At 43.9% G+C, this 25,696-nt stretch overlaps 1 protein-coding gene and 1 long non-coding RNA gene across 2 annotated transcripts in view; one reads left to right on the top strand and one right to left on the bottom strand.

The window, feature by feature from the left end:
* Nucleotides 1-25,696, bottom strand: part of LOC119433311 (alpha-crystallin B chain-like) — a 407,637-nt gene that overhangs the window by 366,933 nt on the left and 15,008 nt on the right.
* LOC125941245 (uncharacterized) lies at nt 16,181-23,220 on the top strand. The gene is made up of 12 exons (XR_007464174.1): nt 16,181-16,408; nt 16,481-16,568; nt 16,667-16,798; nt 17,052-17,183; nt 18,104-18,421; nt 18,674-18,805; nt 18,915-19,057; nt 20,578-21,488; nt 21,561-21,648; nt 22,557-22,688; nt 22,941-23,072; nt 23,182-23,220. It is a non-coding gene; the product is annotated as an uncharacterized LOC125941245 (long non-coding RNA).

The raw sequence follows: 25,696 nt of genomic DNA, 5'->3' as shown, positions 1-25,696 counted from the left end.
GGAATCGTCGCCCCAGTGGCAACATGGCGGACATGGTTAGCGCGGCGGAGTTATTTCCCGCGCAAATTGTGCTTCTCCCTCCTGGCGAGGAATCCGCCGGTACACGTCGCCAGGGCGCGTTCTGATCACGGTGTGGTTCTGATTCACCTCCGTGGGTGCACGTCACCGAGGCGCGACCTGATTGGCCTCCCCGGGATCGCTGCTGGGCGCCCTTTCCTCCGAGCTCCTGCATCTCTGCATGCACAGCTGAGCGCGGTGCTTGCACGCTGGGCTCCGAAGACTTCTCGTGCTTGGTAGATCGCTACCCGGTTAGGCGAGCGCAGCGACCGCGCTTACTCGATCGGCCTTGCCGTGAGCCTTTGCCCGCAAGTCGTGACGGTCGCACAGGGTTGCCTCTCCGCACATTATTAAATTAGCGCGTTGTGATACCGCTGCGAGCAGACCGTACGTTTGCGTATCACGGACGATGTGCAGTCCGGACAGATTTCTGTCAGCACGGAGGCTGAATCGTAACACCAGTCGCGATGTCTTTCCTTTTAATGAGCGTTTGCTCGCGGTGCATTCGTACTTCGTGTTCGATAATTAATTCATGTGCGACCGCGGGTGGTACGTGCACGTTAAAAGTGCCATCGCTGAACCTACGAGTCATGCCCACCGGAGACTAGTTTTTTTTTTTTTTTTTGTGGTATTAGAATTCAAAAATCTGCTGCAGCACATGTATCAGAATTGTGCCTCCTGAGCTGGTCTATTGTAAGAGACGCTTGTACATAATTTGCGCGAAAAGCCAAAATAATAATCCAATTATTACCAATAATTTACTAATGATATTCACTTTCCAGTACATATTACGAATTGGAGTCAGCTTTCAAGGCATGTTCACTTGGAACAGATTGTATGCGATTTCCCAAAACGTGCGACGAAATACAAACACTGGCGTGCTTTATTTTTGGCATTCAATGCATAAAAAAGCTTTTTTGTAAAAGAAGCGGAACAATTCTTTTTTTTTTTTTTTGCCGCGCGTTTGACAGCGCTGATTTTAAATATGGTGCTAGTTTAAAAATTTCTTCCATGCGGATCCGCCAAATTGAGAACTTAGTGGCTCCATTTCCTAAATTGCAACCTGTGTTTTAAGTTCATCTTAAACGTTGATTAGGGAAGTTATGTTCTGCATTTTGATTTCTTCGAGTGATCCAGCTCAATATCTAGGTTTGTGTTAATATGTGGGCTTGTGTTAAAAATTGTTCGCGTGCTGTAGTAAGTGTTTTGTATGCTTGTCTACTTTGAAATATGTTGTAATTTGCCGTTGTCGTGATGCATTCCGGCTGTAACCTTTCCCTCTCTCTTTTTTTTTTTCTTTTCGTCTTTGGGTGCCACGCGACAGCTGTTTTTTTTTTTTTTTTTTTAAATTTTTTTTGTCGAATATGATCCTGGCTGCTTCTCGCGTGAGTGCGTTTCTTTGAGGATGAACGGCGGTGCACTGTCTTTTTTTTTTTTTTTTTTTGCACTTGTTATTTCAACTGTCGGGCGCGACGCTGAACCTTTTCTCGTTACTTGTGTGTCGTTGTTGCTATTGTTTTAAGCGTAAGAATGACCAGAAGCCGTTGATTACTCCAACTAGGTATTTGATTACTTTTAGACTTTCATTACTAAGACTGGTTACTAAGAATCGTGACCTGGATGCATAGGCGCCGACTACGGGGGGAGGGCTCCGGGGCTCGAGCCCCCATCGAAGTTATTTATAAAGCCGTGAGAGCACTAAAGTTATCATGTAGGAAGATGATTTCTAATTTAGGGTTTTCTTTTGACTCATAAGAAGGCTTACTTTACTGCTTGCGTTTGAGCTTACGTACCAGCTAGCTCAGTTTCGAGTGTCGAGCCTCCGGTGGTTCAAGTCAGGAAAAGGAAGCGCTACATTCGTTTTCTAAGGCAGTCCAGCTCATTGCAACGTAGGATTTTTAAATAATACTTAATTGGTGATTTCTTTCTAATAGAGAATAAGAATGCCTAATTTATATGGACCTGTGAAACTGGCGATATATAAAATGTGTTTTTTTTTTCTTCTTTTTTTTTAGGACAATACAGATTTTTATTTTTAAAATAGTAATGAACGAAGTGAACGTGGCGTTTTCGCAGACGAGTTCATCGGCGAGGCGGACATTGCCGCTAATAACGTGAGCTTCAGAAGACTAATTTGCAAAACTTTACTGATTAAATACATTTTTTATTCTTGCCTTGGGGACAGTTGTATAAATGGCAAATTAGGAGGCAGTGACGTTTTCATCCACACCCATTTTTTAAAGACCTTGATAATCGCGCCTAATTGGAGATATTCAAGAAGTGTGCGGCTAAGTTCGACTGATAGCATGCCGCGGCAAATCCTGACCCGACACACAGCCGCGCATGCTAGACAAAGCGTATGTGACGCATCAGTAGCTGCCGCGACTACAGCCGAGACGTCCGATTTAATTGCTACTTCCTCGCGCTTTATTGTGGTCACGGCGTTTCGGTCTGATATGACAGCGGGGCCGCCTTTTCTGTGCTCCAGCGGATTGCCTGAATTTACCGTTAGGACTCGATGATAAATATCTCGAATTAGACGCGACTTTCAATGTAAAAAAGAAAAAGAAAAATGAAGGTGCGTTAAAATGTGAGTACCTTCATATTCGCCAGTTCAAGTGTATAAAAAAGTTAATAAATAATTTATTGTTTATTCGTCTTCTGAGCCTCACGTTACTAGCGGCAATGAATTTCCGCCTCGCCTCGGAACTCATCCGCAAAACGTCACGTTCGCTGCGCTAATTATATCTCCTCTTTATAAAAAAAAATCTGGATTGTCTAAAAGTCGCATGCCGTGATGCGACTTATACGTCGTGCAAAAAGAGCTGCTCTTTCAGGGCAAAGTATTAACTTTTGCTTCGAATCACTTGCCAGATTGTTCCTATATCAAATTATTCCTATCGACTGTTCGTTTTGCCCATACTTTCCTGCACTATCGCTTTTTTTTTTTTTTTTGTGATAGCAATTGCGTGGACACTCCAGGCGAATTTCCACCGTTCACGAGATGTTCCATATATAGTCCAAGTGCGATAACATTCTGGCCGCACGCCGTATGCATAGTGCGAGCGAGGGTGAGCCGGGCAAGATGGAGGCTTGATTGGTATATGAGAACTGCTTGGCTCATGCACAAAACACCTACAATGTTCCCCGTACATTGTACTTGCTTTCATAAGATATAACACATTTTTTTTTATCGAGAACCATGTTTTTATAGTACTGCTTCTTTGAAGCCGGCTTTAATTAAACTGCGTCCACCATAAACAAGCTGGAGCTGTTAATTAATTAGGCAACTTTCTTGATCAAGGATTATACATCATCACAAGTTGTGCGACCTGTTTTGTCTTCTGTCTTTATCACAGCATTCCGAACACTACCATTTTCATTAAACAAAGGTGACAAGTAAAATTTAAGCTATTCATTTGATTTCACCTTCACAATAGGCATAAGCTAATGATTCTACTGACGTAGATGACACTTATATCCACGCGACTGGAATAGGGATCGAGATTTCATTTCATTTATATACCTTAATCACCCCACGAGGGGGTATTGTAGTACAGATGGTGACTTTCGCTGGTGGTTTGTAGCCGTTGTGCACCACCTTTTTGCAATCCATCAGCGCTCGGGGCTTTGAAACTACAGCGTTGGACACACTCCTTCTGATACAGAAGCTTTGCGGTGGACACCAGATCCTTCGAAGTTCTCCGATTCGGCGCTCTCAACGGCTGAGCACAAGGAGGCCACCGACTGGGGCGCTTATGCCACTTTGGTGGAAGTTATATTCGCACACACACACACATATATTCTCTCTTCATTTCCTGCTTTGAGATGCAAGGTGTGTAAGATACTTATGGAATATCGTACGTATCGCATCGATTTCAGACGCCATTTATCGCGGCGAAGATAGTTGAAAACGCCGTTCACGATGATAGTGAACGTGCGTTCAATGAAACGGCTTTTGAAATACTTTTCGCCAACCGCAAACCACAGCAGTTGGCGTCATCATTCTGTAGTCAGCATTCTGCTTTATAAGTTCACAAGTGTCGGCGGCGGCGGTGGTGGTGGTGGTGGTGGTGTCGCGCTGAAAAGTTAACCGATCCTGGCGATAGTGTACGAAGGGTCCAAACTCAATGGCACATCCTAGGGACAAGAAAAAAAAAAAAATACCGAGAGAGAGGAAGAAAGAGAGAGAGGTAGAAAGAGAGAAAAAGAGACAAAGAAAAAAAAAGAGATAGAAAGAGAGAGAGAAAGAGAGAGACAAAGAAAGAAAATCACCACAAAGGTCAGATAGAGACACGACAAGCTTTGCTTACTCCCATTTTTTCGACAGGGAAATGGCTGGTGATTTTTATCCTTCGTTGCCATTCTGCGCGCCGCGTGCCATCAGATGGTTCAGTGAACAAGAATACAATATGACTCCCTAGAATACAAGCCCTTTGCTCGAGCAGTAACTACTCCAGCACAACAACGCAAAGCAAGTCCTCTCTTCACTGTCGCTGTGGTTTCAGCTTTCTTTCACCGCTGTCACAGAGTTCTCTTACTAACAGGCACGGGAACACAACAACCACACACCCACTTTAAGCTTTGACGACGCAAAAGCAAACATCCAACACCGTAATGACACTCAAAACGCAAACACAGAAATCGACGCAAGCGCTGCGAAACTGCTCTAGCCAAGCGGACGACACGCGTTGTCGGCACCCACCTACACGGCTGCGATCCCTGCCGGCCACTGTGGGCAATCATTGCAAACGGCGCCACGGCACACTAGCCAATATTCTAGGCACTACAGAGTGGAGGAGAGCAGGCGCGGCGCGCGGCGGAGCGGTTGCGGAGCAGACGACGTTGGCTGCGGGAAGCGCGGTGCACGGGGCCGAGCAGACAACAGTCTGTGCGACATTTTTTTGTTTGAATGTTGGAATAAGGAAACGAAACCTCGATATGTGGTAAGAAATGTCGTGAAACATGTTTTTAAGTTTTCGAAAGTGGTTTACACAGTTGTTAAACGCACTTTGCCAATATTTCGACAAATAGTTGGAGTTAGCAGACGTGTTTCATTGCATCAGTTAGTTTGTGAAGAATTTCGAGTTGACAGACGTACTCCGTCGCAGGGTTTCTTTAGTGGACTGCCGGCGCTTTACGCTCGCAGTTCCTGCGCCCTTTATCTTTCATTTAAGCATCAATTTAAGACCTCCTTAATGTGAATTCTCCTACTTGTGTCCAACAAAGACTGCAGTCATCATGCCTTATTGCTGCGGGCCGCAATGTAAGTCAAGCACTGAGTGCCGACGTCCTGGCGTATCGTTTCATGGAACACCGGTCGACAGCAGTTTGCGTGAAAGATGGCTTGGGGCCATTCCTAGAGAGACTTTTTTTCTGTTGACTGCGCGATAATGTTTTACGCAGGACGAAAAAAAAAAAAAAAAGACTGACATACATGTGCGCAGTTTTTCGTGCTTTGTAAAACAGTATACAGGGTGTCTTTTTTAGCTGCACCAAATTTTTAAAATTAGAAAAATATAAATCTTGGTCACGTTATGTTTACCATTGGAGTGTGCGCATTGGCGGCCTCTAGATACAGAGCAATTTCCTCACTTACGTGCGTAATTAGCGAAGTTACGGTAATAGCTTTCTCTTTATCAACAATAGGTGGCTACAGCAAATGAGTACCTTGGGGTCCGTCCTCGACACTACCTATCCCAATGATAAAATTTTGAAAAGCGGAGTTCATGTGGGAGCTACGCGAACAATTAGTTCAACCCGGCAGGCTCCTTGCAGAAACTAGCGGCAAAAAGAGCGTCTGTGTCTAGAGTCACTGGAAAAATTTTCCAGTGACTCTATCTGTGTCGTGTCGGCTGCGACCCCTGCCGGCTACCGTGGGCATTCATTGAAAACAGCGCCACGCTCCTCCATTTTAAAGGGAGGGTGCTCGGCATACTAGCCAATATTCTAGGCTCGATAGAGAGGAGGAGAGCAGCCGCGGCGCGCAGCGGTACGGTTGCGGAGCAGACGACAAGCTATGCGACATTTTTTGTTTGAATGTTTGAATAAGGAAACGAAACCTCGATATGTGGTAAGAAATGTCGTGAAACATGTTTTTAAGTTTTCGAAAGTGGTTTACACAGTTGTTAAACGCGCTTTGCGAATATTTTGACAAATAGTTGGAGTTAGCAGACGTGTTGCTTTGCATCAGTGTTTGTTTGGGAAGGATTTCGAGTTGACAGACGTACTTCGTCGCAGGGTTTCTTTAGCTGACTGCCGGCTCTTTACGCTCGCAGTTCCTGCGCCCTTTATCTTTCATTTAAGCATCAATTTAAGACCTCCTTAACGTGAATTCTCCTACTTGTGTCCAACAAAGACTGCAGTCATCATGCCATATTGGTGCGAGCCGCAATGTAAGTCAAGCACTGAATGCCGACGTCCTGGCGTATCGTTTCATGAAACACCGGTCGACAGCAGTTTGCGTGAAAGATGGCTTGGGGCCATTCCTAGAGAGACTTTTTTTCTGTTGACTGCGCGATAATGTTTTACGCAGGACGAAAAAAAAAAAAAAAAAAGACTGACATACATGTGCGCAGTTTTGCGTGCTTTGAAAAACAGTATCCAGGGTGTCTTTTTTAGCTGCACCAAATTTTTAAAATTAGAAAAATATAAATCTTGGTCACGTTATGTTGACCACTCGGTGTACGCATTGGCGGCCTCTAGATACAGAGCAATTTCCTCACTTATGTGCGTAATTAGCGAAGTTACGGTAATAGCTTTCTCATTATCAACAATGGCTACAGCAAATGAGTACTTTGGGGTCCGTCCTCGACACTACCTATCCCAATGATAAAATTTTGAAAAGCGGAGTTCATGTGGGAGCTACGCGAACAATTAGTTCAACCCGGCAGGCTCCTTGAAACCGAAACTAGCGGCAAAAAGAGCGTCTGTGTCTAGAGTCACTGGAAAAAATGTCACAGTTTCGCCCTAAGGGCGAAGCAATGAATGCGATAGCAACACAGCAATGCCATACGAAGTAAGGTGAGCGGCTTTGGTAGCAACAACACGCAGAACTGTTGTCGACGCCATCGGCGTTTTGCCCGCGTTAGCTCAAAATGCGTGCGGCGTTGGTGACTGTTGCTGGAGCCTCTGATATAAATAGGCACTTGGTGCCGCAGCTAAACGTCGCCTCCCTTCCCTCCCCCTCCCCCACGGCCTCTCGCGCGTCCGAAGAAGGCGCGTTTGCTCTACATATATGGTGATTGTAAAGGAGAAAAGAGACGCCTACTTCTGCAGCCCTTAAGCGAGCACGGCGCAGAACGCGCGTTTGTTCTCCGCCGTGCGTTCACTCCCCGTGAAAGACGCGCCCCTCGCGCCCTTTCACTCGCACATACAGCGTTCGGCGCGCGGCGACGATTTCATCTCCAAATGACGTCATACGGAACCTCACGGCGACGGCGACGGCGACGGCGACGGCGACGCCGACGGCAGAAATCTGCTTTTGAGTGTCCATATAATTGCTATCGCAATAAAATTTTCCAGTGACTCTATCTGTGTCGTGTCGGCTGCGACCCCTGCCGGCTACCGTGGGCATTCATTGAAAACAGCGCCACGCTCCTCCATTTTAAAGGGAGGGTGCTCGGCATACTAGCCAATATTCTAGGCTCGATAGAGAGGAGGAGAGCAGCCGCGGCGCGCAGCGGTACGGTTGCGGAGCAGACGACAAGCTATGCGACATTTTTTGTTTGAATGTTTGAATAAGGAAACGAAACCTCGATATGTGGTAAGAAATGTCGTGAAACATGTTTTTAAGTTTTCGAAAGTGGTTTACACAGTTGTTAAACGCGCTTTGCGAATATTTTGACAAATAGTTGGAGTTAGCAGACGTGTTGCTTTGCATCAGTGTTTGTTTGGGAAGGATTTCGAGTTGACAGACGTACTTCGTCGCAGGGTTTCTTTAGCTGACTGCCGGCTCTTTACGCTCGCAGTTCCTGCGCCCTTTATCTTTCATTTAAGCATCAATTTAAGACCTCCTTAATGTGAATTCTCCTACTTGTGTCCAACAAAGACTGCAGTCATCATGCCTTATTGCTGCGGGCCGCAATGTAAGTCAAGCACTGAGTGCCGACGTCCTGGCGTATCGTTTCATGAAACACCGGTCGACAGCAGTTTGCGTGAAAGATGGCTTGAGGTCATTCCTAGTCTCTTTCTGTTGACTGCGCGATACTGTTTTACAAAGGACGAAAAAAAAAAAAAAAAAAGACTGACATACATGTGCGCAATTTTTCATCCTTTGTAAAACAGTATACAGGGTGGGTGTTTTTTAGTACGGAAGCATTTCTTGGCGAACATTTGCTACTTTGGCCGTATATCTATCTATCTAGCCGCCTACGACTTTGTGCTCTCATGGTCGTTTCGTTAACTTGTTATGTACCAAAACTGGAATACTATCACAAGAGTATCCAATACTAGTCAATATTCTAGGCTCGATAGAGAGGAGGAGAGCAGCCGCGGCGCGCAGCGGTACGGTTGCGGAGCAGACGACAAGCTATGCGACATTTTTTGTTTGAATGTTTGAATAAGGAAACGAAACCTCGATATGTGGTAAGAAATGTCGTGAAACATGTTTTTAAGTTTTCGAAAGTGGTTTACACAGTTGTTAAACGCGCTTTGCCAATATTTCGACAAATAGTTGGAGTTAGCAGACGTGTTGCTTTGCATCAGTGTTTGTTTGGGAAGGATTTCGAGTTGACAGACGTACTTCGTCGCAGGGTTTCTTTAGCTGACTGCCGGCTCTTTACGCTCGCAGTTCCTGCGCCCTTTATCTTTCATTTAAGCATCAATTTAAGACCTCCTTAATGTGAATTCTCCTACTTGTGTCCAACAAAGACTGCAGTCATCATGCCATATTGGTGCGAGCCGCAATGTAAGTCAAGCACTGAATGCCGACGTCCTGGCGTATCGTTTCATGAAACACCGGTCGACAGCAGTTTGCGTGAAAGATGGCTTGAGGTCATTCCTAGTCTCTTTCTGTTGACTGCGCGATACTGTTTTACAAAGGACGAAAAAAAAAAAAAAAAAAAAGGACTGGCACACATGTGCGCAATTTTTCATCCTGTGTAAAACAGTATACAGGGTGTTTTTTTTTCTTTTTGGTTTTTTTTTTTAGTACGGAAGCATTTCTTGGCGAACATTTGCTACTTTGGCCGTATATCTATCTATCTAGTCGCCTACGACTTTGTGCTCTCATGGTCGTTTCGTTAACTTGTTATGTACCAAAACTGGAATACTATCACAAGAGTATCCAATACTAGTCAATATTCTAGGCTCGATAGAGAGGAGGAGAGCAGCCGCTGCGCGCAGCGGTACGGTTGCGGAGCAGACGACAAGCTATGCGACATTTTTTATTTGAATGTTTGAATAAGGAAACGAAACCTCGATATGTGGTAAGAAATGTCGTGAAACATGTTTTTAAGTTTTCGAAAGTGGTTTACACAGTTGTTAAACGCGCTTTGCCAATATTTCGACAAATAGTTGGAGTTAGCAGACGTGTTGCTTTACATCAGTGTTTGTTTGGGAAGGATTTCGAGTTGACAGACGTACTTCGTCGCAGGGTTTCTTTAGCTGACTGCCGGCTCTTTACGCTCGCAGTTCCTGCGCCCTTTATCTTTCATTTAAGCATCAATTTAAGACCTCCTTAATGTGAATTCTCCTACTTGTGTCCAACAAAGACTGCAGTCATCATGCCTTATTGCTGCGGGCCGCAATGTAAGTCAAGCACTGAGTGCCGACGTCCTGGCGTATCGTTTCATGAAACACCGGTCGACAGCAGTTTGCGTGAAAGATGGTTGGAGGTCATTCCTAGAGACTTTTTTTCTGTTGACTGCGCGATACTGTTTTACGATGGACGAAAAAAAAAAAAAAAAAAGACTGACATACATGTGAGCAGTTTTTCTTGCTTTGTAAAACAGTATACAGGGTGTCTTTTTTAGCTGCAACAAATTTTTAAAATTAGAAAAATATAAATCTTGGTCACGTTATGTTTACCATTGGAGTGTGCGCATTGGCGGCCTCTAGATACAGAGCAATTTCCTCACTTACGTGCGTAATTAGCGAAGTTACGGTAATAGCTTTCTTATTATCAACAATAGGTGGCTACAGCAAATGAGTACTTTGGGGTCCGTCCTCGACACTACCTATCCCAATGATATAATTTTGAAAAGCGGAGTTCATGTGGGAGCTACGCGAACAATTAGTTCAACCCGGCAGGCTCCTTGAAACCGAAGCTGGCGGGATAAAGAGCGTCTGTGTCTAGAGTCACTGGAAAATTTTCCAGTGACTCTATCTGTGTCGTGTCGGCTGCGACCCCTGCCGGCTACCGTGGGCATTCATTGAAAACAGCGCCACGCTCCTCCATTTTAAAGGGAGGGTGCTCGGCACACTAGCCAGTATTCTAGGCTCGATAGAGAGGAGGAGAGCAGCCGCGGCGCGCAGCGGTACGGTTGCGGAGCAGACGACAAGCTATGCGACATTTTTTGTTTGAATGTTGGAATAAGGAAACGAAACCTCGATATGTGGTAAGAAATGTCGTGAAACATGTTTTTAAGTTTTCGAAAGTGGTTTACACAGTTGTTAAACGCGCTTTGCCAATATTTCGACAAATAGTTGGAGTTAGCAGACGTGTTGCTTTGCATCAGTGTTTGTTTGGGAAGGATTTCGAGTTGACAGACGTACTTGTACTTCGTCGTAGGGTTTCTTTAGCTGTCTGCCGGCTCTTTACGCTCGCAGTTCCTGCGCCCTTTATCTTTCATTTAAGCATCAATTTAAGACCTCCTTAATGTGAATTCTCCTACTTGTGTCCAACAAAGACTGCAGTCATCATGCCTTATTGCTGCGGGCCGCAATGTAAGTCAAGCACTGAGTGCCGACGTCCTGGCGTATCGTTTCATGAAACACCGGTCGACAGCAGTTTGCGTGAAAGATGGCTTGAGGTCATTCCTAGTCTCTTTCTGTTGACTGCGCGATACTGTTTTACAAAGGACGAAAAAAAAAAAAAAAAAAAAGACTGACATACATGTGCGCAATTTTTCATCCTTTGTAAAACAGTATACAGGGTGGGTGTTTTTTAGTACGGAAGCATTTCTTGGCGAACATTTGCTACTTTGGCCGTATATCTATCTATCTAGCCGCCTACGACTTTGTGCTCTCATGGTCGTTTCGTTAACTTGTTATGTACCAAAACTGGAATACTATCACAAGAGTATCCAATACTAGCCAATATTCTAGGCTCGATAGAGAGGAGGAGAGCAGCCGCGGCGCGCAGCGGTACGGCTGCGGAGCAGACGACGTTGGTTGGCGGCGGGAAAAGCGGTGCACGGGGTCGAGCAGACGACAGGCTATGCGACATTTCTTGTTTGAATGTTGGAATAAGGAAACGAAACCTCGACATGTGGTAAGAATTGTCGTGAAACATGTTTTTAAGTTTTCGAAAGTGGTTTACACAGTTAAACGCGCTTTGCCAATATTTCGACAAACAGTTGGAGTTAGCAGACGTGTTGCTTTGCATCAGTTAGTTTGTGAAGAATTTCGAGTCGACAGACGTACTTCGTCGCAGGGTTTCTTTAGCTGACTGCCGGCGCTTTACGCTCGCAGTTCCTGCGCCCTTTATCTTTCATTTAAGCATCAATTTGAGACCTCCTTATTGTGAATTCTCCTACTTGTGTCCAACAAAGACTGCAGTCATCATGCCTTATTGCTGCGGGCCGCAATGTAAGTCAAGTACTGAGTGCCGACGTCCTGGCGTATCGTTTCATGAAACACCGGTCGACAGCAGTTTGCGTGAAAGATGGCTTGGGGCCATTCCTAGAGAGACTTTTTTTCTGTTGACTGCGCGATACTGTTTTACGATGGACGAAAGAAAAAAGGACTGAAACACATGTGCTCAACAGAATAGCACAGTCAACAGAAGGATGCCATACCAAGTAGCCCCAGTAGAAGAAGCCTTATTGAACTTCCTAGAGAGAACTGGATGACCACGCCAACTTCAAACTGCTTGGTAGTTTGCAGTTTGCACTTTCGGGAGTGCTATTTCAGAGAAAGCTGCAAAATAAGACGTCGCTTTAAGCCTGGAGTAGTGCCCAGCTTGCTTTTAAAATCGGGAGGTTTGCCTTTAAAAAAAGGCAAAGCTCCCGATTACCTTGAGCTGCTGATGATCCTTTTGCCAACAAAAAATTGAATCACAGACTGCATTTCGCAACTGGCGGGATCAGCGATTTTCTCAGACATTGTCTTCTGCTTTCACCAACAAGAAGACGACTAGTGAACCCAAACAATAACTTGAGTGCCTTGGTGAATAGTCAAAATGACTCTGCATGTGTTAAACTTCGTGTGAAAGCTTGGACACAGAATGTAGGAAGAAGTTAAGAAAGTTGGCAACCAAGTAGAGCGTAAGTGAAAGTGTAAATAGACAACCAGGAGTCATCAGAATCTGAGAGAAACAGAGACAGTGAATAGAGTGCAACGAATGGAAACAACAAATACCATGGAGTTTTACAAGAATGACAACAAAGAAATTAGAAGGGAAAATCTGTACTATAACAGGAAGGCAAATGCCTTGATATAACGCTTGAGCTGGTTGCCTCAGGACAAAAACATAGCGGAGCAATTATTCACAAGGAGATGAGGCATGTGTATGCTGCAGCAAAAATCCGGAGACCACATCGGCACATTCTAATGGAATGAAAAAAGATTCACTCAGTGAGACACGTAGGTAACATAAACCTTCCAGAAGCGCTTGGCTTTAAAGTGGACGGAAGCATCAACCGGTCAGCAGTCGAGATAAGTGACGTTTGGAGTAATGGTGGAAAAAAAAAGAGAGAAGAGATTGATACGACCGGATCCGTTACAGGCATAGGTGGTTTTTGCAGACACAGTGAGTGCTCATGTCAGTCCTGTGATATGGTGTTCCTACATGCTTCTATATATATATATATATATATATATATATATATATATATATATATATACACACACACACATACATAAAATGAGCGCTAACTGTATATGCAAAAACCACCTATGCCTGTAACGGATGATTTGCAATTACTCTGTCGAGTCACCCTCCAAAACCTAGAGTTGACGTAATCATTAATATACAGGATGTGTCTGCGAAGACTAATTTATAAAACAACCATCTGGGGCAGAGAACACAATTATAATCCCTGAGCGGGTTTGCCCAATCAGGTGGACATTATTTGGACGAGAAATAGCAATGCAGGTTACATCAACTTCTTTCTACTGAGCTACTTGTGCACTTGGCATCTGCAGATCTACTGCATGGAGTTTATTTTGTGTGGACAGGACCTTCGTGGGCAGCATTTGATTTTTGAACATTCGATGGTCGAATCCTGAACTGTTGCGTGGTCGTGGTTGTTAGAGGACTCGATGCGCCGCCACCTTTTGTGGCAGGTGCGCATTTGGTAAGCACGTTCATTGCTTTGCAAGTTTGTTAAAGATGCTTTTCCTCTGCTAAATTAGGCGCATACCTAAATGAGTGGTGCCAATTTTTTCAATGGCATTTGCAGGTGATTGGGCAACTTGAAACTGGAGTTTGATTGCACACCGTGGAGAAATGATCTGCCTTCTAGCTACCAGCTTCATCGCAGCTCATCGCATCGCAGAGTGAGTGAGCCAGGCTAATAGCTCGCGGTGAGGGTGAAATGTGCCCAAGGGACCGTTTGTCTAAATAAACTTAATTGATGGGAGCTTGAGCTTTATTTTGGCAATAACTAAAATTAAGTAGACACTCTATTCCACAGTATCAGCAGTGTACAGTACTGCACAATTCGGCCTAAGGTTCCTTGGACCATCACCTCAGGGGGTCGTGTAAGTGACGGAAACATGAGGTGCTACGTTGCGTATTAGTTAGAGGCTTAGCGGTCGTCCGGCAGAACTAGCAGATAGGCTTTGCGCCTTATGTTTGCGTTACAGACATTGGCCTGTTCCGAATGCACTTGCATTTATTTATGAACATTTATTGAACATTATTGAATGAACATTTATTTATTTATTTATTTATTTATTTATTTATTTATTTATTTATTTATTTATTTACAATACCTTACAGGGCCCAGAGGCCATTGAGTAAGGGGGACGAACAAGGATATTATAAGAAATGCAGAAGATACAGGGCAATAAGGGAAAGGGAAAGCATTCCACACGGCTAGTACTAAAAAGCAGCAACAAAAGTAAGAGCAAAGTACACAAAATAATTGAAGTATATAAATACAGCACAAATGTCTGACACATGACTAAAAAAAAAAAAAAGAAAGCAGGGGTTTACAAAACACAATCGCCATATAGCGTGATAGTACATACAAGACAAGCTTTAACGTCACAATGTCACTTGAAAGTATTTGCGCAGATGATCATGGAATGACTGATTGTTGCATATGGACGCAATATTATCGGGAAGATCATTTCAAAGAATGATGGCACGTGGAAGGCTTGATGAATTGAAGGCTAGTGTTCTTCTGTGTATGCGCTTGATGCTGTACTGATTATGTGTAGCGCAGGAAATGAGTCAGGGCGCTTCGAGAGGTAACGCAGATTGCAGGGTGCAGTGGCGATATTAATGAAATAAGCATAAAAGCAGCGATTGAACGACGAATATATAATGGTTCAAGAGAGATATCAAGTTTAATCTGTGTTACGCTTGAAAAGGGACTGTAGTTACGTGTAATGAAGCGAGCCGCTCTACATTTTACGGATACTATGAAGTTTAATAAGTAGTTTTGGTATGGGGACCATGCGGATGCTGCATATTCTAGGTGCGGCCGAACAAGTGTTAGAAAGACCAGTTTTTGCACATTGTTAGATGAATTCCGCAGGTTGCCCCGCAGATACCCTAGTGTCCTTGAAGCTTTCGCACAAATGGCTTTGACTTGCGTGGCCCATGAAAGATCATGCGTGAGATGAATATCTAAATATTTGTATGATGATGCCTGAAACAATACCGTGCTGTAAGATACGAAAAGTTAGAAATGGTACGCTTCCGGATGAAACAGATAACCTTGCGGTAAATGATGCAATCATCAGAAGAGTCATGTTATCGGGCAGGTCGGTGAAGTATACGAGAAACAATAAAGGGTCAATCACACTGCCTTGAGGTACACCTAAGTTACGTTACAGAGTGAAGTTAAATTACTAACTGTTGTAAACTGCTGGCAGAAACAAAGTTACGAATCCATGAGATAATGTGATCAAATGTTATGGTCGAGTACTGAACTGTGGCATTGTTAGGGTTGTTAAGAAACTACATGTGCCTACCACCTTATGTGGCAGGTTTGCATTTGTTTAGTGCGTACATTGCTTTATTAATTTGTTAAACATGCTTTTTCTCCGATAAATTAGGCGCATCACTAAATGAGAGGTCCTGATTTTTTCACTGGCCACTGCAGGTGATTCCGCAACTTGAAACTGGATTTTGATTGTGCGCGGTTGAGAAAAGATCTGCCTTCTAGCTACCAGCTTCAAAGCAGCTCATCGAATCGCAGTGAGTGAGCGAGGCTAATAGCCTCGCGGCGAATGTGAAATGTGTCCAAGGGACCGTTTGTCCAAATAAACATAATTGATGGGAGCTTGAGCTTTGTATTGGCAATAACCAAAATTAGGTAAACACTCTATTCCGCAGTGTCAGCAGTGCACAGTACTGCACAATTCGGCCTAAGGTTCCTTGGACCATCACCACAGCGGGTCGTGTCAGTGACGGAAACATGAGGTGCTACGTTGCGTATTAGTTAGAGGCTTAGCGGTCGTCCGGCAGAACTAGCAGATAGGCTTTGCGCCTTATGTTTGCGTTACGGACATTGGCCTGTTCCGAATGCACTTGCAACCAAGTCCCTTTATCGTGTCAAGGAATGCCCGTGCGCGAAAAGTGCTCTTGAACGATAAATTGATCCTAGTTTCAATGGCATTAGGAATTCTCGCCAACCACATCGAGCTACACTGAAGAAAGGAGATTGCCTGCGGACTGCGGCACATCGTGCATTCCGTCGCAGCAAAGGTACTGTGGCTGACCGCTTCCCGACAAATGTTATAATGGTCACTCACAACGGAGCTTTCGGCGCATTGACTATTTACTCTGCTGCCATGTATGAAAGAGATACGACTTTCCTGCTCACTTTATTAACAACTTTTTCTAGCCTTTTATTTTTGCAGATTGGTTGGCCTGGCCTTATTCCAAGTGCAGTTCCACTGAGGGCATGACGGTGCTCTGCAATTCTCGGATATAACAAGTCATGGTCCTTGGCTGTGCTTCGGTCGTCAGTCACTCCTGTCACCGCCATTTTCCTTGGCTAGAACTTAGCAGGTGAATACATCAATCACCATGTTTCCAAATCGACTCACCCTGGGATATTGCACGTTTCACTGGCAACTGCAGATGTCCGGACAGCTTGGAACCAGAGAACAATTGACGACTGTGCACCTACGTGAAGAACTATTCGTAAACATCTTCAGTGGAGTGCCAAGTATGTATGCTGGGCAAGAACTCATGTTTGAGTTTTATCAAGAGAGCATAAATTTGATCACTTTATTTTTACTAAGCTCTCTTGTTTGATGTCTACAGATCTACTTCCCTGAGTTTGGAATCATTTGAACTGTTCCAATGTTGTCATCGGATGGTCCAATCCTGGAGCTTATGACTACTCTGGTGACGGAGCAACGCTGCTGCCACAGACGTTTTTCTGCTGCATCTCAGGTGAATAACTTCAGTTGCTTGAATTTCCTTTTGCTAAAGTGCTCGAGTTTTGGATATCAGCATATTCCGCTTAGAGTATAGCTTTGCTGCGACGGTTCCAGTGTGGCCATCGCACGGTCCCAATTGCGGAGTGTAAAAACACTCTCGTCCGATAACAATGCTGTTGTTTCTACGATGCCTCTGTTTCTTCCAAGTTGAGCATGTTTGGTTGTTTATTTTGTTTTTTTATGCTGGTGTTTTCTTATATTTGTAGATCAACTACCTGGCGTTTGCCTTTGTGTGGATGGTTCCAGCGCTGAACGTGGAATATAACCGTAGAGTGTAGTACTGCTATGGCCATGAAGACGTGTTGTTGGCACCACATTGTCTTGCAGCGGCTGCTCAGGTGAACATGTAACTATAGTTATAATAATTTGCTTTTACTAAGCTGTGTACACATAAAGTTTCCAAATCGACTCATTCTGGGATATTATATGTTTCACTGGCAACTGCAGATGTTCGGACAGCTTGGAACCAGAGAACAATTGGCGTATGTGCACCTACGTGAAGAACTATTCGTAAACATCTTCAGTGGAGTGCCAAGTATGTATGCTGGGCAAGAACTCATCTTTGAGTTTTATCGAGAGTGCATAAATTTGATCACTTTATTTTTACTAAGCTCTCTTGTTTGATATCTACAGATCTACTTCCCTGAGTTTGGAATCATTTGAACTGTTCCAATGTTGTCATCGGATGGTCCAATCCTGGAGCTTATGACTACTCTGGTGACGGAGCAACGCTGCTGCCACAGACGTTTTTCTGCTGCATCTCAGGTGAACAACTTCAGTTGCTTGAATTTCCTGTTGCAAGGAGCTCGTGTTTTAGATATTAGCATATTCTGCTTAGAGTATAGCCTTGCCACGACGGTTCCAGAGTGGCCATCGCACGGTCCCAATTGCGGAGGGTAGTAACAGTCTCGTCCGATAACAATGCTGTTGTTTCTACGATGCCTCTGTTTCTTCCAAGTTGAGCATGTTTGGTTGTTTATTTTGTTTTTTTATGCTGGTGTTTTCTTATATTTGTAGATCAACTACCTGGAGTTTGCCTTTGTGTGGATGGTTCCAGCGCTGAACGTGGAATATAACCATAGAGTGTAGTACTGCTCTGGCCATGAAGACGTGTTGTTGGCACCACATTGACTTGCAGTGGCTGCTCAGGTGAACATGTAACTATAGTTATAATAATTTGCTTTAACTAAGCTGTGTACACATAAAGTTTCCAAATCGACTCATTCTGGGATATTATATGTTTCACTGGCAACTGCAGATGTCCGGACAGCTTGGAACCAGAGAACGATTGACGACTGTGCACCTACGTGAAGAACTATTCGTAAACATCTTCAGTGGAGTGCCAAGTATGTATGCTGGGCAAGAACTCATCTTTGAGTTTTATCGAGAGTGCATAAATTTGATCACTTTATTTTTACTAAGCTCTCTTGTTTGATATCTACAGATCTACTTCCCTGAGTTTGGAATCATTTGAACTGTTCCAATGTTGTCATCGGATGGTCCAATCCTGGAGCTTATGACTACTCTGGTGACGGAGCAACGCTGCTGCCACAGACGTTTTTCTGCTGCATCTCAGGTGAACAACTTCAGTTGCTTGAATTTCCTTTTGCAAGGTGCTCGTGTTTTAGATATTAGCATATTCCGCTTAGAGTATAGCCTTGCCGCGACGGTTCCAGAGTGGCCATCGCACGGTCCCAATTGCGGAGTGTAGTAACAGTCTCGTCCGATAACAATGCTGTTGTTTTTACGATGCCTCTGTTTCTTCCAAGTTGAGCATGTTTGGTTGTTTATTTTGTTTTTTTATGCTGGTGTTTTCTTATATTTGTAGATCAACTACCTGGCGTTTGCCTTTGTGTGGATGGTTCCAGCGCTGAACGTGGATTATAACCATAGAGTGTAGTACTGCTCTGGCCATGAAGACGTGTTGTTGGCACCACATTGTCTTGCAGTGGCTGCTCAGGTGAACATGTAACTATAGTTATAATACTTTGCTTTTACTTAGCTGTTTACACACAAAGTTTCCAAATCGACTCATTCTGGGATATTGCATGTTTCACTGGCAACTGCAGATGTCCCGACAGCTTGGAACCAGAGAACAATTGGCGTATGTGCACCTACGTGAAGAACTATTCGAAAACGTCTTCAGCGGAGTGCCGAGTATGTATGCTGAGCAAGAACTCTGCAGCTCACCTGAGCTGCAGCGGCTGCTCAGGTGAGCATGTAACTATAGTTATAATAATTTGCTTTTACTGAGCTGCTGGTGCCCTTGGCATCTGCATATCTACTGCATAGAGTTTAATTTTGTGTGGACGGCAACGTGGCGGGCTGCTTTTGATTTTTGAACATTTATTTATTTATTTATTTATTTATTAATTTATTTACAATACCTTACAGGGCCCAGAGGCCATTGAGTAAGGGGGACGAACAAGGATATTATAAGAAATGCAAAAGATACAGGGCAATAAGGGAAAGGGAAAGCATTCCACACGGCTAGTACTAAAAAGCAGCAACAAACGTAAGAGCAAAGTACACAAAATTATTGAAGTATATAAATACAGCACAAATGTCGGACACATGACTAAAAAAAAAAAAAAAAAGAAAGCAGGGGTTTACAAAACACAATAGCCATAAAGCGTGATAGTATATACAAGACAAGCTTTAACGTCACAATGTCACTTGAAAGTATTTGCGCAGATGATCATGGAATGACTGATTGTTGCATATGGACGCAATATTATCGGGAAGATCATTTCAAAGAATGATGGCACGTGGAAGGCTTGATGAATTGAAGGCTTGTGTTCTTCTGTGTATGCGCTTGATGCTGTACTGATTATGTGTAGGGCAGGAAATGAGTCAGGGCGCTTCGAGAGGTAACGCAGATTGCAGGGTGCAGTGGCGATATTAATGAAATAAGCATAAAAGAGCGATTGAACGACGAATATATAATGGTTCAAGAGAGATATCAAGTTTAATCTGTGTTACGCTTGAAAAGGGACTGTAGTTATGTGTAATGAAGCGAGCCGCTCTACATTTTACGGATACTATGAAGTTTAATAAGAAGTTTTGGTATGGGGACCATGCGGATGCTCCGTATTCTAGGTGCGGCCGCACAAGTGTTAGAAAGACCAGTTTTTGCACATTGCTAGCTGAATTCCGCAGGTTGCCCCGCAGATACCCTAGTGTCCTTGAAGCTTTCGCACAAATGGCTTTGACTTGCGTGGCCCATGAAAGATCATGCGTGAGATGAATATCTAAATACTTGTATGATGATGCCTGAAACAATACCGTGCTGTAAGATACGAAAAGTTAGAAATGGTACGCTTCCGGCTGAAACAGATAACCTTGCGGTAAATGATGCAATCATCAGCAGAGTCATGTTATCGGGCAGGTCGGTGAAGTATACGAGAAACAATAAAGGGTCAATCACGCTGCCTTGAGGTACACCTAAGTTACGTTACAGAGTGATGAAGTTAAATTGCTAACTGTTGTAAACTGCTGGCAGAAACAAAGTTACGAATCCATGAGATAAAGTGATCAAATTTTATGGTCGAGTACTGAACTGTGGCATTGTTAGGGTTGTTAAGAAACTACATGTGCCGACCACCTTATGTGGCAGGTTTGCATTTGTTTAGCGCGTACATTGCTTTATTAATTTGTTAAACATGCTTTTTCTCTGATAAATTAGGCGCATCACTAAATGAGAGGTCCTGATTTTTTCACTGGCCACTGCAGGTGATTCCGCAACTTGAAACTGGATTTTGATTGTGCGCCGTTGAGAAAAGATCTGCCTTCTAGCTACCAGCTTCAAAGCAGCTCATCGAATCGCAGTGAGTGAGCGAGGCTAATAGCCTCGCGGCGAATGTGAAATGTGTCCAAGGGACCGTTTGTCCAAATAAACATAATTGATGGGAGCTTGAGCTTTATATTGGCAATAACCAAAATTAGGTAAACACTCTATTCCGCAGTGTCAGCAGTGCACAGTACTGCACAATTCGGCCTAAGGTTCCTTGGACCATCACCACAGCGGGTCGTGTCAGTGACGGAAACATGAGGTGCTACGTTGCGTATTAGTTAGAGGCTTAGCGGTCGTCCGGCAGAACTAGCAGATAGGCTTTGCGCCTTATGTTTGCGTTACGGACATTGGCCTGTTCCGAATGCACTTGCAACCAAGTCCCTTTATCGTGTCAAGGAATGCCCGTGCGCGAAAAGTGCTCTTGAACGATAAATTGATCCTAGTTTCAATGGCATTCGGAATTCTCGCCAACCACATCGAGCTACACTGAAGAAAGGACATTGCCTGCGGACTGCGGCACATCGTGCATTCCGTCGCAGCAAAGGTACTGTGGCTGACCGCTTCCCGACAAATGTTATAATGGTCACTCACAACGGAGCTTTCGGCGCATTGACTGTTTACTCTGCTGCCATGTATGAAAGAGATACGACTTTCCTGCTCACTTTATTAACAAGTTTTTCTAGCCTTTTATTTTTGCAGATTGGTTGGCCTGGCCTTATTCCAAGTGCAGTTCCACTAAGGGCATGATGGCGCTCTGCAATTCTCGGATATAACAAGTCATGGTCCTTGGCTGTGCTTCGGTCGTCAGTCACTCCTGTCACCGCCATTTTCCTTGGCTAGAACTTAGCAGGTGAATACATCAATCACCATGTTTCCAAATCGACTCACCCTGGGATATTGCATGTTTCACTGGCAACTGCAGATGTCCGGACAGCTTGGAACCAGAGAACAATTGACGACTGTGCACCTACGTGAAGAACTATTCGTAAACATCTTCAGTGGAGTGCCAAGTATGTATGCTGGGCAAGAACTCATCTTTGAGTTTTATCGAGAGTGCATAAATTTGATCAATTTATTTTTACTAAGCTCTCTTGTTTGATATCTACAGATCTACTTCCCTGAGTTTGGAATCATTTGAACTGTTCCAATGTTGTCATCGGATAGTCCAATCCTGGAGCTTATGACTACTCTGGTGACGGAGCAACGCTGCTGCCACAGACGTTTTTCTGCTGCATCTCAGGTGAACAACTTCAGTTGCTTGAATTTCCTTTTGCAAGGTGCTCGTGTTTTAGATATTAGCATATTCTGCTTAGAGTATAGCCTTGCCACGACGGTTCCAGAGTGGCCATCGCACGGTCCCAATTGCGGAGGGTAGTAACAGTCTCGTCCGATAACAATGCTGTTGTTTCTACGATGCCTCTGTTTCTTCCAAGTTGAGCATGTTTGGTTGTTTATTTTGTTTTTTTAAGCTGGTGTTTTTTTATATTTGTAGATCAACTACCTGGCGTTTGCCTTTGTGTGGATGGTTCCAGCGTGAACGCGGAATATAACCGTAGAGTGTAGTACTGCTCTGGCAATGAAGACGTGTTGTCGGCACCACATTGTCTTGCAGCGGCTGCTCAGGTGAACATGTAACTATAGTTATAATAATTTGCTTTTATTAAGCTGCTTACACACAAAGTTTCCAAATCGACTCATTCTGGGATATTGCATGTTTCACTGGCAACTGCAGATGTCCGGACAGCTTGGAACCAGAGAACAATTGGCGTATGTGCACCTACGTGAAGAACTATTCGTAAACATCTTCAGTGGAGTGCCAAGTATGTATGCTGGGCAAGAACTCATCTTTGAGTTTTATCGAGAGTGCATAAATTTGATCACTTTATTTTTACTAAGCTCTCTTGTTTGATATCTACAGATCTACTTCCCTGAGTTTGGAATCATTTGAACTGTTCCAATGTTGTCATCGGATGGTCCAATCCTGGAGCTTATGACTACTCTGGTGACGGAGCAACGCTGCTGCCACAGACGTTTTTCTGCTGCATCTCAGGTGAACAACTTCAGTTGCTTGAATTTCCTTTTGCAAGGAGCTCGTGTTTTAGATATTAGCATATTCCGCTTAGAGTATAGCCTTGCCACGACGGTTCCAGAGTGGCCATCGCACGGTCCCAATTGCGGAGGGTAGTAACAGTCTCGTCCGATAACAATGCTGTTGTTTCTATGATGCCTCTGTTTCTTCCAAGTTGAGCATGTTTGGTTGTTTATTTTGTTTTTTTATGCTGGTGTTTTCTTATATTTGTAGATCAACTACCTGGCGTTTGCCTTTGTGTGGACGGTTCCAGCGCTGAACGTGGAATATAACCGTAGAGTGTAGTACTGCTCTGGCCATGAAGACGTGTTGTTGGCACCACATTGACTTGCAGTGGCTGCTCAGGTGAACATGTAACTATAGTTATAATACTTTGCTTTTACTTAGCTGTTTACACACAAAGTTTCCAAATCGACTCATTCTGGGATATTGCATGTTTCACTGGCAACTGCAGATGTCCCGACAGCTTGGAACCAGAGAACAATTGGCGTATGTGCACCTACGTGAAGAACTTTTCGAAAAACGTCTTCAGCGGAGTGCCGAGTATGTATGCTGAGCAAGAACTCTGCAGCTCACCTGAGCTGCAGCGGCTGCTCAGGTGAGCATGTAGCTATAGTTATAACAATTTGCTTTTACTGAGCTGCTGGTGCCCTTGGCATCTGCATATCTACTGCATAGAGTTTAATTTTGTGTGAACGGCAACGTGGCGGGCTGCTTTTGATTTTTGAACATTTATTTATTTATTTATTTATTATTTTACAATACCTTACAGGGCCCAGAGGCCATTGAGTAAGGGGGACGAACAAGGATATTATAAGAAATGCAAAAGATACAGGGCAATAAGGGAAAGGGAAAGCATTCCACACGGCTAGTACTAAAAAGCAGCAACAAACGTAAGAGCAAAGTACACAAAATTATTGAAGTATATAAATACAGCACAAATGTCGGACACATGACTAAACAAAAAAAAAAAAAAGAAAGCAGGAGTTTACAAAACACAATAGCCATAAAGCGTGATAGTATATACAAGACAAGCTTTAACGTTACAATGTCACTTGAAAGTATTTGCGCAGACGATCATGGAATAACTGATTGCTGCATATGGACGCAATATTATCGGGAAGATCATTCCAACGAATGATGGTACGTGGAAGGCTTGATGAATTGAAGGCTTGTGTTCTTCCGTGTATGCGCTTGATGCTGTATTTATTATGTGTAAGGCACGAAATGAGTGAGGGCGCTTCGAGAGGTAACGCAGATTGCCGGGTGCAGTGGCGATATTAATGAAATAAGCATAAAAGAGGGCTTTAACGACGAATATATAATGGTTCAAGAGAGATATCGAGTTTAATCTATGTTACGCTTGAAAAGGGACTGTAGTTATGTGTAATGAAGCGAGCCGCTCTACTTTTTACGGATTCTATGAAGTTTAATAAGTAGTTTTGATATGGGGGACCATGTGGATGCTGCATATTCTAGGTGCGGCCGCACGAGTGTTAGAAAGACCAGTCTTCGCACATTGTTAGGTGAATTCCACAGGTTCCGGTGCAGATACCCTAGTGTCATTGAAGCTTTCACACAAATGGTTTTGACTTGCGTGGCCCATGAAAGATCATGTGTGAGATGAATATCTAAATACTTGTATGATGATGCCTGAAACAATACCGTGCTATGAGATACAAAAAGTTAGAAATGGTACACTTCCGGCTGAAACAGATAACCTTGCGGTAAATGATGCAGTCATCAGCAGAGTCATGTTATTGGGCAGGTCGTTAAAGTATATGAGAAACAAAAAAGGGTCAATCATGCTGTCTTGAGATACACTTAAGTTACGTCACTGAGTGATGAAGTAAAGTTGCTAAGGGTTGTAAACTGCTTTTAGAAGGAAAGTTACGAATCCACGACATAAACTGATCAAATTTGATGGTCGAGTACTGAACTGTGGCATTGTTAAGAGACTACACGTGCCGACCACCTTATGTGGCAGGTTCGCATTTGTTTAGCGCGTACATTGCTTTATTAATTTGTTAAACATGCTTTTTTTCCGATAAATTAGGCGCATCACTAAATGAGAGGTCCTGATTTTTTCACTGGCATCTGCAGGTGATTCCGGAACTTGAACCTGGATTTTGATTGCGCACCGTGGAGAAAAGATCTGCCTTCTAGCTACCAGCTTCAAAGCAGCTCATCGAATCGCAGAGTGAGTGAGCGAGGCTAACAGCCTCGCGGTGAGGGTGAAATGTGTCCAAGGGACCGTTTGTCCAAATAAACATAATTGATGGGAGCTTGAGCATTATATTGGCAATAACTAAAATTAGGTAAACACTCTATTCCACAGTTATCAGCAGTGCACAGTACTTCACAATTCGGCCTAAGGTTCCTTGGACCATCACCACAGCGGGTCGTGTCAGTGACGGAAACATGAGGTGCTACGTTGCGTATTAGTTAGAGGCTTAGCGGTCGTCCGGCAGAACTAGCAGATAGGCTTTGCGCCTTATGTTTGCGTTACGGACATTGGCCTATTCCGAATGCACTTGCAACGAAGTCCCTTTATCGTGTCAAGGAATGCCCGTGCGTGAAAAGTGCTCTTGAACGATGAATTGATCCTAGTTTCAATGGCATTCGGAATTCTCGCCAACCACATCGAGCTACACCAAAGAAAGGACGTTGCCTACGGACTGCGGCACATCGTGCATTCCGTCGCAGCAACGGTACTGTGGCTGACCGCTTTCAGACAAATGTTATAACGGTCGCTCACAACGAAGCTTTCGGCGCATTGACTGTTTACTCGGCTGCCATGTATGAAAGCGATACGACTTTTCTGCTCACTTTATTAACAAGTTTTTCTAGCCTTTAATTTTTGCAGATTGGTTGGCCTGGCCTTATTCCAAGTGCAGTTCCACTAAGGGCATGACGGTGCTCTGCGATTCTCGGATATAACCAGTCATGGTCCTTGGCTGTGCTTCGGT

The sequence above is a fragment of the Dermacentor silvarum genome, chromosome 11 (genome assembly GCF_013339745.2).
Source record: "Dermacentor silvarum isolate Dsil-2018 chromosome 11, BIME_Dsil_1.4, whole genome shotgun sequence".
In the NCBI taxonomy this organism is placed as follows: Eukaryota; Metazoa; Arthropoda; class Arachnida; order Ixodida; family Ixodidae; genus Dermacentor; species Dermacentor silvarum.
Note: the sequence above shows the minus strand (reverse complement) of the source record. Positions and strands in the feature narration are given on the sequence as shown.